This window comes from Amblyomma mixtum, chromosome 3 (assembly GCF_055824585.1).
Source record: "Amblyomma mixtum isolate Tamu chromosome 3, ASM5582458v1, whole genome shotgun sequence".
In the NCBI taxonomy this organism is placed as follows: domain Eukaryota; kingdom Metazoa; phylum Arthropoda; class Arachnida; order Ixodida; family Ixodidae; genus Amblyomma; species Amblyomma mixtum.
In genome coordinates this window covers 404,137,574-404,150,149 of record NC_143014.1, presented here as the reverse complement: position 1 = coordinate 404,150,149, position 12,576 = coordinate 404,137,574, and the positions used below count along the sequence as shown (strand labels likewise).

Below are 12,576 nucleotides of genomic sequence, written 5' to 3'. Positions count from 1 at the left end.
TGTCTGATGAGGTTGCCATGTGCGTTAAAGGCCTACTTGACCGAAAGTTGACTATGTCTAATTTTGCGCTCGATATAGTGTGCATGTTATGAACAATATTTATGTTTAATATTAGGGCTGTGAAGCGTCTAGTATTTCAGTCATAAGCGTTCAGATACTTCTGTAGCAGACGATGCAGTCCCCTAGCGGTGTGTTGGACAATTAACAAATCTGACCAGAAATGACGTACAATTGAGACACGGGCATCGTCGGCTCTCCAGTTTCAGGCGTTCCGAAGTGAGTGAGTGCCCCTTGTAAGTCCTTCTTCTGGCGCATTTCTGGCGGTTTTCACCGCGAATCTCGATGGTCTCCGGGAAAAATTAACCTCTGGCATCATGTCGACGAAGTGCGTGGCCGCGGAAAGGAATACGAGGAACGCAGAAAGCACCATGTATACCTCTCGGCCACTGTCCTTCACACCCGATCTCGAAAGATGGTGTCAACTGTCTGGAGCTCCAGTTTTAACGTGTATTCCCTTCTTTTTAAAAAAAAAATTTAACAGTAGGCGACTGACTCTTCTCTCTCACGCTAACCCCATTTATGGGCAGGGCTTTGTCAGTGACCTCTCCTGGTCTACATCATCAAAGCACATACGTGTTTCTGGTCCAATTGGCAAAGCATGCCACGTACCAAGAGGGCTATAATTGGGAGAAGGAAGGCTGCGAGGAGTCTCTAATCAGAGTCACAAGCTAGCTTAGCTGGTTCAGAAGCTAAAGTAGACGGCTTTGCTCATCGAGCAGTGTCTTTTTGATGTCACGTTATTTACACCAGGCAGATGTCTAAGTAGAGGTCTGCTTCATCTGAAAAGGAATAAACATTCACACATTTAATTCAGGTGCAGCTGTACCTGAAACGTAATAATGCAGTCGGGCATCGAGTGTATCGGCTTCCGCGAAGACTCGCAGGCCGAGCTCAGAATCCTGGAAGGCTACACGTGCGTTACTGAAAACACCCAATTTTCTTACTGACTGCCTCACGCCATTCATACTTGAGGTCAAATACAAGAAGCTTTAGTGTTATCATCTGGCACGTTTCCAAAACCTCAGCGACCTGAAGCGCATAATTTATTTAAATGACATTATTTTCAACCGAGAGCAACAAATAATTTTGATTATATGTTCTGCATTATTACTCAGTCGATGCAGATACACTGCCTACCAGCAATTTGCGTGGTGGCCGTATGGTCAGCTGGGGTCCGGCAACCATGTCGTTCTGCCTAGCTGTGTGGTTGAAAAGATTATAACTTTTTCATCCCTGCAGTACACAGGCTTTAAATGGCTCTCTGTAAATACATTAATGAACACAGCGCATAAGTCTATGCTCATTTGTAACCGGTATGCATTTTGCAACGCGCAGCAGCTTGCCTGGCCGAGGCGCACAAAGATGAACAAGCCCACCATCAGCACCGCATTGACACCACAGTCCTCGTAGAGAAAAATATATATTTATTTCGTTAACACAAATTTTGCTTCTGGTAGATTCTTTCACTTTACACTATGCTTAATTCTCTAGAGCTCCCTTTTTGGATATCCAGCTGTTTTTTATTGATTTACCTTGTACCTGCTCCAAATTTTTTTGCACAGGCAGAAATACCTTTCTACGGGGGATAAAAAATGAGAAGGGAAAGGAGAAGGCAGGTCATTTTTTTTTATCAAGACAATAACCATATTGCACACATAGCATAGCGCATGTGTGCTTTTGGCATGCGGGCCCGCTCAAAAATAGTGACTTGATTAGTACAAGCACTTTTTCTACTTGGCCTCCATTTGAACATGCCTCCTTCCTTCGCGGTGTCCAAACTTTGCACAAGCTGTAATCGAATACTACCAGGCAAACAACGCTCACTAGCATAGCGGCGCGATCATCTTCACTGAGGTTGAACGAGGAGTTTTCTAGTCTACCACAGCAAATAGAACACATTTAAAACTTTTGCAGCAAAAGCTACGCTAGGCTAGCAGAAGTGCATTTCGCGGTGCCTGCCAAAGGCTGCTATTGCGCATGCGCTGTTGCCAAGGCAACCAGTACCATGGCAACCATGGCGCCGCAGCCGCTGCGCCGCACTGCACATGCGCAGAGTTGCGCCGCGCAGCTGGGATATAAGCTGGAAGCGATGCGCTCGCTCCTTAAGCTGGATTCACACGACGGACCAAATCGCGAAGTGCCCTCGCGGATGGGCATCACGTGACCCTACGTCACTGATTCCTGCTGCTCCGCTTCACTCGCGAGCAGCGATTCGTGATATGGCCGAGAGACCTTTTCACACTTCGGATTGCTTGAGATCCTTGGCCGTGACTCTCAAAGCAGTAGCGGTTAAACTGTTTAGTCTGGCAACGAGCAAGCTTACAAAATCCAATACAAGCCTCTGGTCGAACCAAAGTACATGCGAGCGCGAAAAACTACATAGTCCTGTTGACAGCTGCGAAGATGGAACCACTTGGCGAACTTTCTAACAGCCAAAGCGCGTCTTGTTCGTACGGTTCTAGGTTCACAGATGACGCAACCTTTTTTTTCTTGCCCTTGTGGAAAGTTTTCCCGCTCTGTGGGATACGCACAGAGACGATTACGCCGACAATGCGACAATCCGACTGGCTCGTCCGCGCTGTCGTCTGCTGCTTCCTCCCGTCGTGTGAATGCTCGCCGCGGACGGGGGGACAACGCGTCAGACATCACGTGACCGATTGGTCCGTGAAGCGGTCCGTCGTGTGAATCCACCTTTAGACACGCACCATAGAAGAAGGAGAGCGGCCGTGCTCGTCACGGCAGCAGTACAGGCTGCGTGACATTGAGTCTTCCGATCCAGAAGTCATCGCATGGTGCAAGGCAGGCCGACAGCATGATAATGAAACGAGAAAAGCTAAGCGATCGGCCGAGACGTCCAAAAAACGAGAGGAACGTCTCGCTAAGAGACGCCGCCAAGCTGCTTAACGACGGTGGCGTGTTGCTACCGAAATGTCAGGAGACGAAATTGCTTTTGCTGTGTATATCCTGGCCTAGCTGAGCTAAGCCACTGCCAGTTTTTTCTGGGGCGTTTCATTCCATGTATGATGCAAGTTATGTAATTTAATATATGTTTTTCCATATATAACTACCATTTATTGAGCAAAGTGCTGTACACGCTACCACTACCAGTGCTTTGCACGAGCTGCATCGAGCAGACGCTCTGAACCTATATGGACTCCTGTCTTAAACATGCATCGCTTCCAGCGGGTGGTAATGACGCCCATTTTTCCTGTTTCGGTATTGAAAACTCCGAATTTTGTGTACCGTTGGCAACTTAACTGCTTGAAACTGTAACGTAATGTTTTGTGGTTAACATAATCCGGGGATGTACTACGAAAAAAACGTTTTTATGGTTTGCAAAATTTTGGTCAAGTAGGCCTTTAATGTGATCCAGGATCCTGGAAGCCGGTACTCTTGGGATTGAGAGGAGTGGAAAGGGTGTGTTACTTGAGAGCTTGAGTGTACACTGCAGCATGTAAATGTGGCCACGTCAACAAAATACATTTATTGCCGAGCTCTAAACTCGTAAGTATCTCTATCATGCATAGTTTTGTATGCACAAAAAGAATGCAGAACTAAACGTTAACAAATGTAAAATGATGCACCTCCCTCAACAAAGCGAGAACGCCTATGTGTACACACTCAATAAACTCTGTTTCAGCCCATGTCATCATGCAGACAACTTGGCACAACCATTTCTTCTACTTTAAATTTGAAAGCTCATCCTGACCAAATCAGTGAAAGTGGCAGTGCGAAAGAAATGGGGATGAAGATGTAGAAACATGGGCGACAGGACAAGTGCTGAACTACCAGCTTAATTTTATTGAAAAAATGGGCCACATTTTAAACATTCGAGTGCATCACAAGTCAGGTTATCGATGCAACCATGAAAGTGCATCCAGCACCAAGACAAATCTCCTTTCAGGATGGCGCCATCCAATGATTACATTTCTTTCGTGGTTTTACTTAGTTCCTTTTCCACCTGACACTGCTTTTGTGCAACTAAATGACTAGACCTTTGCTTGTTGGCTCTTTTGTTGTTGATTTTTTTGTTTGTTTTTGTGGTTAATCTGTCTCTGCTTTTGCTCTGATGTAAAGACTCGTTCTGCCCGTGCTTTGGTCGTTTCTTCCGCTTTTAGAGGTATGCCCTCACGTGGTTGCCTGTATCTAGCCTCCAGTGATAATTAGAATGAATGTTGTGTTGCTGCTAGATGCGCATTCATAGTTTTATCAATAACCTGACTTGTGATGCACTCGAACGTTTAAGATCTGGATTGTTTTTCAATAAAATTAAGCGGGTAGTTCAGCGCTTGTCCTGTCGCCTGTGTTTCTACATCTTCATCCCCGTTTCTTTCGCACTGCCATTTTCCATGATTTGGTCAGGATGAGCTTTTCAATTTAAAGTAGAAGAAATGGTTGTGCCAAGTTGTCTGTATGATGGCACGGGCTAAAAAAGAGAGTACTGAGTGTGTACACAGAGGCATTTTTGCTTTCTTGAGAGAGGTGAATTTTTTTCATTTGTGAACGCTTAGTTCTGCATGCTTTTCGTGCATACGGAACTATGCATGATGTAGTAATTTTTATTTCTAGTAGCTCATTACTTGTAATGTTAACCTGTGGCAAAAGTTTGCAATCAAAACGAACTGCGTCTTTGTCTCCTTGGGCAGTTCATGGGTGACATCTCGTTGCAAGTTCTGCAGAAATAATGCAGCTTTATTTGGCTGCAATTTGTGTACTAATTGCTAAATTACATGGATTCGGACAAATGCCCATTTTTGTTCATTTCCATATTCAGTGTGGCCATATCAGAATGTGAGAGGCATGCTATATTGATTAAGAGTCATTTAAGTGTTATATGGGAGAAGAGATGTGAAGAAAACTGAGTTCAGGGGCATGATGGTGGCTGCTGTGTTGTCTGTGCTATGAGTCTTTGTGGGGATTTATTTCATGGGCTTTGCTTTCCTGAATCATGTCAGCTGCAAAATCCAAGGTTGTGTGCTGCCTGGTTGTGTGCTGCCAGGTTACATATTTTGCCTGTACTTTGAGTTCATTCTTTGTGAGGCCAATACCTTGCAGTCATACTCTCAATGCAGTGCCTAAAAGCGGGCAGTGTGGGAACAATAAAGGCTATTGTAACTATGTTAACCAGAGACACGGACTGGAAATGAAAATTTTAATTATAAAAGATAACATAATGAAATTGGGTGTGCTTATGTGTTTCTTCCTGTTTTCAAAAATATAATTAGTTTCAGTGTATCTCAGTAGTTCCCATAGTATATGAAAATAATTGAAGCATAATTACCTGAATTCTTACGGGTCATTAAGACACTTTCAATTGAAATGAAGCCGTAGGCAAAGACCTGCCATCTGGAGCTATGCTAATTATACTGTTTTTGAGGTGCATCATCATATAAAAATGTTCAGTTATGTCCAAGCACCATAATTATGAAATATAGTTAGGTGACATGGTTCACAAAATAATAATGTTCGACTCAGCCAAAAAAAAAAAGCATAGCTCCACAGTTTACTTCTTTCTGCTTTCAACGATATAAGAATATTTGAAATTGCGCCTTAAAAACATAAAAACTTCCGTAAGGCTAGTCACGATGGCAAAAATCATGAAGCTGAGAAAATCTCATTTGAAGTGCGTGTGCCAGCTATTTGGAGGTCGTTGTAGAGGCCTGAAAAAACAGCAGAATGGGGACACTCCAGTAATATTTCGCAGTAGTGAGAAATACCAGGATGTGGGGGAGGGGCCCAGTTTTTAAACAAAACTAAGATGGTGGCCATCGGGAACGTGGTCATGAGAAGCTACAGGCGCGAAGTTCTGTCACATTTCGCTCCGAAATCACAATTTCCACTCTTCGTAGGCGGAGAATATGCAATTGCCTTAAACCTTTTTGTGCGGGTGCTTTGCCATTTTTGCAACATCGAAATTTTCACATTTTTTTATCATTTCAAGACCTGCGTCTCCCCTTAAAGTTGTGGGCATGAACAGAATCTTTATGACATGCTTTCTGATATTGTAGCACTTTGGTTCTCAGTGAAAATTAACACCGTGTGATCTGTGCAAATGCAGTACAAAGCAGCAGGGGGAGTGGGTACCGCTGGTTGCCTGTGTGTTCTGTCACACTAGATCTGCTACAGCTGCTTTTGCTACTTCACTCGTGTGGTGTGCATTGCAGGCTAATATTCCTTAAGAGCGTTGAGCTTAGAATACAGATACCAGGACTACGTAGTGTCACCTTTGGGATGAGGAAGAAGGAAGGAAGAAAACTGTTTTTTTTTATAGTTGGTTATATGTGAATTCAGCTCTAACAGACAAGCACACAAAGGGAAGGGCTTGTCCTAGTGTCTGTCCGTACTTGTGCTTGTCCCATTATGCTGTTCCCTTTGTGTGCTGTTCCATTTCCACTGAACTGACACAAAGTGACGAAGGGAGTAAAAAATTGGTTCTTAAGGACCTGTCTACCGATTTAAAGGGGAAAAAATAGTGCACACGAGAAGACGGGACAAGCGAGGAGACACAAACAAGCGCTTGTCCCGTCTTCTCGTGTGCGCTATTTTTTCCCTTAAGTATGTCTGACCAACATGCCCAAGCCTCATCTCTTCTGAAATGTCTACCGATGTTCTTATTTGTGCAAATATGTCTGATTACTGAAGCAACCACTTAACATCCCGTTCATGTTGGGGGCTGGTGCAGTGATTGATTGATTTTTTCTCTTGTCTGGCATTTCATCCAGGAGCGTGTACTCCGATGATGACATTCGAAAGAAGGAGCATGATATTCTTCGAGCCCTCCGCTCCCAGGATGATCCTGCCTCGACAGATGATGAAGATGGTGGCGATGATGATTTTCAGGACATGACTGGCGAGACTGACACCAGGGAGGGAACTCAGGAAGTAATCGAGAGCGGCTCAGCCAATGAACCAGGTGGGGACAATGGCGGCGTGTTTACTGGGTCACTTGAGCAGACGGGGGCTGAGGACTCTCTAGAGAATTTCCGCTCATGCTTTGTGAATGACAATGACGCCAACTGTAGTGAGAACCGTGATGCAACAGCTGGAAATGTAGAAGAACCTCTAGACAGCCTATGCGATAGCACCCAAGTGTACGAGGAAAGCCAAGCCTGCGATGACGTCTCAGACAACCGGGACGAGTGCTCCGTGAGCATGAGCAACAGCATGGTGCGGAGTGGAACATTTGATCTGCAGAGCCAGATGCCGCTCGAGGCAGCCATTGAAAAGTGGAATGGGGAAGAGACAGCAGCGATAATGGGTGTGCAGGAGCATGAGGAGCAACAGCATAGCAACAAATCCACAATTGTAGAGGAGTGCAATAAAGCAGGCTTGAAAGTCTCCACAGAGCAGGATGGAAAGTCTCTGGCACCAATGTCTGCATTCTTCCTGCACGAGAAATCTCCTGCTCCCATGCCAGTGTCATACCAATGCCTTCCGAGATCACCTAAGGTCGGTGGGCAACTTGGCGAGAAGAAGAGAGGCTCTTGTGTTGCTTTTGGGATGAATGATTCTGGCTTCATGTCCCAGAACACATCTGTTACTGAGGCAGTGGCGTACGACAGCCTTAATGATGTGGGGGAAGTGCCCTCGCAGGGTGCTGCTGACCAAGCTGAACTGGGGTCAAACCAGGAGCGTCGCGCATCGGGTGCGCTGTTCCCCTTCTACATCGACATAAACAAGACAAAACCAGAAGAAACCCAGGCACAGCAGCACAAGGAGCCGTCAAACCAAGGTTCGTCTCTGTACATGTACATAGATGCTGGTGGAGATGCTAGTGCAGGCCAGGCCCAGAAAAGGTCACCAGCAAGCAAGCCCAAAGGAGATAGTGATTCGTCCAAACGACCTCAGTCATGCTACATGTACGTTGACTTCAATACAGTTCACCACGATGACTCTCATCCTGATGAGAAGCCATCCTCTCGCACAATGCCATGCACCTTGTCACTGTCGATGTTCATTGACATCAATGATGACCACAGTGAAAGTGTTGTCTGTGCCCACGAAGCGTATAGTAACTACCAGGGAAAGCCTGCAAAGGATGGTGCAAACAGTGTAGAGAGGCAGCGAAGCATTGTTGAACACCGCATGTGGGAACACTTTGAGCGTGAAGAGATATTGGTTGTGTCGGAGGAGATCCCAGCTACGGAACAGCCTACTACTAGAATTGCACCCTGTCCCACTGCTGAAGGGGACGTCTCCTCACCAAAGAGGGTGTCGACATGCCAATCAAGGTTCCAGCCTCCTGAAGTCTGCTTGCTGCCAATGAGCCCGATTCTCAGGCGCAAGGCAAAGCCAGAGCCTGTGAAACCAGCACCCAGGGCATTGCCCGTGAAGTCGTCAACACGGCCCCAGGATGTGGATGCCATGACATTCCACAGGTCTGAGGTGTGCGATGGCGAGGACAGTGATTCCCTAGAGCATGAGAGTGACCGGGAAGGTGATGTGCCTAAAAAGGACGCGTCTTCAAAAGCTGAGGTGTTGCCATCAGCAGGACCAGTGTCATCAACAGTACTGCCCAAGAAACCAGAATTGGAAGTCCTTGTGACTAAGGCTGATACCAGTGTGGTTCAAGAGTCTCCTGCAGTCGTGCCCAGGGAAAGTATACCAAGGGTGCGTACATGCCTCAGATAGTATAGCCCCTTCATGCACTGTGTTTGCATTTGTACAAGTGACCTGAGCACTGTCAGATCCTCCTCTACAAGGCATAATCTCCGCTGGTGTGTGCATTGAAAGAAAGTGCTGAGACTGTATGTGTAAAATGTTTAGTACAGTAGAACCCCGCTGTTACGTTCCTCACTGCTGCGTTTTCCTGGCTGTTACGTCGTTTTCTTCGGGTCCCGGCACAGCTTCCATAGGATCCAATGTATTGGGAACCCCGCTATTACGTCGTAGCCGAGGAAACGATCCCGCATGATACGTCGCAACCGGGCTTCCCGAACCCGCCCGGGCAATGCGCGCCAACCGCCATTTTGATTTTTGACGAGTCTTGGCCCGGCTTGGCTACCGAACTGGCTGCAAGAAGCCGCACGCGAGTTGGAGAGGCCGCCACTAGATGGCTATCTGCCTCGCACGCCGAACGCCGCGATCTTTATCGTGGGAGGTGGTGAGGAGGAGGCGCGCGGCTGCGGTCGCTTATCAGCGCGTCTTTTCTTTCACTCTTTCTTTTTATCTTTTAACTCTCCTCTATCTGCAAGTGACAGCGGTGGTGGCTCGGCTGGAGCCAGTCGGCAGGGGCCAGTCGGCAGGGCCCGTGCAATTTCCTTTTCATCCTTCTCAGTCGCAACATCTTTATTGTGCTTTGATGGCGTGATAGCGTTGAGTAAGCGGAAGGGGCTTTCCCTTGAGGAAAAGCTGGACGTACTAAACGCAGTTGACAGGCAGCCAGGGCGGCTTACGCGGAGCAGCGCAGCGAGCAGCCTACAAACATTTCAGTGCTTGACGCTGTGCACAACATCGCTTCAGCGTGGACTGCAGTGAGCGCGTGAACTGCACAGCACTGCTGCGTGCGTGCGGTGTGGCCGCACCGCAAAGCGACGCTGACAGCAATGCGGCCTTTGCTATTGAGAAACGCGTTGTTCTTTCCAGCGAGCGAAAGAAACTGCAATCCACCATTCTCGATTTTTTAAAGTCCTAGGGTCAAATTGCGGAAATTAATTGTTTCAAGTCAAAGCTGCACTGTTTTCATTAATTTTCGGTGCTTTCCTCACTGTTGCGTTTTCCCGGCTGTTACGTTTTTTTTTCCCGGTCCGGTGAAAAACGTATGAACGGGGTTCTACTGTATAACCATTTCAAGACAGGCATGCAACATTAACTAAAAAGTTGTGTTTAAGGTAACCACCCCCCACGTTTTTTAATAGCTCTGGTTTGGATTTGATGAGTGCACATTTTATTTTGTTCATTGTTTTAATTGAAACAGTGAACGACTTTTGCAAGGCTATAGATGAACGTCAGCAGGTAGATGTGGTCTGTGTAGACTTCTCGAAGGCTTTCGATAAAGTTCCGCATCATAAGCTTCTTTTTAAACTACGCAGATTAGGAATCGCTGAAAATATAGTACTATGGATTCAGGCCTATCTAAGTAACCGCTGTCAAGTCGTCAAAATAGAAAGTGCAGTATCGAATAGGCGTGAAGTTCTGTCGGGGGTGCCACAGGGCTCCGTTTTAGGTCCGCTTTTGTTTTTATTGTATATAAATGATATTTCTGCTATCGTCGAATCGCCTGTCAGAATGAAACTTTTTGCCGATGATTGTTTAATTTACTCTCCTGTGGCTTCCCCGGCAGATCAGATGAACATAAATAGATGTCTTCAGTCGTTAAACTCATGGTGCCTGAAATGGGGTATGGAAATAAACTACCAAAAATCTAATTACATGCAAGTAACAAGGAAGCAGAATGTTATGATGTTTCGATACAATATCGGTGAAAATTCCTTAGATCAAGTAAAGTGTCTCAAGTACTTGGGAGTGACATTAACAAATAATCTTGACTGGCGCACCCATATTGAAAATGTCTATTTAAAAGCCTACCAGAAGGTCTGTTTCCTGAGGAGGAAGTTGCCGAATGCGACTAGAGAAATTAAATTGATTGCGTACAAGACGTTCGTGCGGCCAATCATAGAGTACGCAAGTGCAGTGTGGAGTCCTCATCAAAAGGGTTTAAAACGGAAACTGGAAAGATTGCAAAGGATGTCAGCACGTTTTATATGCTCTAAATACCGCCGCACTGATTCAGTCACAGCAATGCTAAAAGAGTGTCAGTTAGAATCACTAGAAGAAAGAAGACTAAAGCAGAAATTGAAACTTTTTTTTCTGATAATGAATGATAAAGTCAAAGTTAATAAACATCACTATGTTACACCTCCCCTGAAGCGTTGCCCTCGGAAAAATCACAGTAAGGTATTACAACCTATTATTACACGTACTAAGTCTATCGCTACTCCTTTTTTCCCGATGCTGTAGAAATTTGGAATCAACTACCAAGTGACGTTGTGGACCAAACAGATGTAGACAAATTTGTGATAGGTGTGAACGCGTTCCTGGAAGATTGCTGTGCAAATCTGTAATTCTGTGCATTTGAGTGTTTCTTTTTTTAGCGAAGAGAATTGCACTTGTGTCTGTATATGTTTCCCTCCCTGTAATGACCCTCATGCAGAGGGTGAACAGTATGAATAAATAAATAAATAAAAAAAAAATCTTTGGAGCTTATATGGGTGCACAATGTGCATTTTGCAACACAGGCCATTAGCATGATGCTGGTGACTGAGGCATGATGCTGGTGACCAAAGGGTCCACCACCTTATCCAAGCACAGGAGCTCAGACCTGACTAATCCAACTAAAGCACTTCTTTCTCTGTAAATTACTGCATAAAGTGTCAGGTTTAAAAGAATGAACACAGAGTTCAAATTTTGTTTGATACCACTTCTGGGATGCTGATTCTGGGGATGCCTAACCTTGTCTGCATTTTCAGTGTGGTATACTTCTGACCTCCTCCTGCTCTTCAGTGTTTGATGGGAAGTGAAGCAGGGACATTCTAATTGATGGATTGGCATCGGAGAGCAGCTCACAAGGTGGTGAACACTATGCTGGTGACACTTTTACGTGATATCAAGTCCTGGTGTAAAATATGCTTTGAGTGTTTCCAAGGGTGACATCAAGGGCTAGCATTTATTAAATAGTTGCAGATATCCTTGCAGTGATAGGTTAACAAAAAATTGATCCATATCTTAGTGTAATGTAATTAGTGTAACCATTTGCGGAGTGTTTTGTGGGTGCCCTGGTATCCTTGCTTCTTTCCTTATGTGCTGCCTATGCCTACCGCAGCCTCCCTTCTCTCCTGGAGATGGGGATGATGATTCAGAGACTGTGTACTCGGAGGTCTCTGAAGTGAGCTGCCTGTCAAGCATCGACAAGAGGATGCAGGAGTCAGGCTGCAGCCCAGAGAGGCTGGGTGCCTGCTCCAAGTTGGGGGACGACCTGCTCAGGATGTTCATTGGCCAGGTGGAGACGGACATCACAATTCGCGTAGAGGGCAAGGACATCGGGGCACACAGGTATGAACACTCATCGACAAACTGTCACCTACTGCACAGGCAATGCACTGCTTAATGTGAGAAGTTGGAGTAGTTTTTGAGGTTAAAAAAAGGATGTACTGGCTCTCATTTACAGAAGTGATGGAATTTGAACGGTCACGTGCCTTGCCGACGTGGACCTCAGTGGGTACTTAAAATTATCTGAAACATGCTGTGAAGACTGTTGAAAGGGCTGTAAGGGTGACTCGCATTGTATGTTCTCATGATCTCCTAGCCACAGCATTTGTTGGACAAGCTTTGGCTGGAGGTGTGCTTGCCTCACTAGTTTACCACTTATCATAGGCTTAAAAATTGTAATAAAAATATGAATGGGGTGAGAGGTAAATTGTCTCGCATCATGCACTGCCTGGCATATTGCACCATGCACTGTCTTGTATTTTGCCTTTCCTGTAGAACGAGCAGGCTTTCCCAATAGGACCTGCCAGC

General features: G+C 45.7%; 1 protein-coding gene and 1 pseudogene across 18 annotated transcripts in view; both read left to right on the top strand.

Annotated features, from left to right (window-relative positions):
• Positions 1 to 12,576, top strand: part of LOC149357439 (uncharacterized) — a 478,435-nt gene that overhangs the window by 161,148 nt on the left and 304,711 nt on the right. The gene's annotated exons all lie outside the window — the stretch shown is intronic.
• Positions 1 to 12,576, top strand: part of LOC149357443 (uncharacterized) — a 41,412-nt pseudogene that overhangs the window by 2,417 nt on the left and 26,419 nt on the right. The window contains exons 3-4 of the transcript XR_016291825.1: positions 6,783 to 8,670; positions 11,882 to 12,111. The product of XR_016291825.1 is annotated as an uncharacterized LOC149357443 (transcript). The remainder of the gene's footprint in view (positions 1 to 6,782; positions 8,671 to 11,881; positions 12,112 to 12,576) is intronic.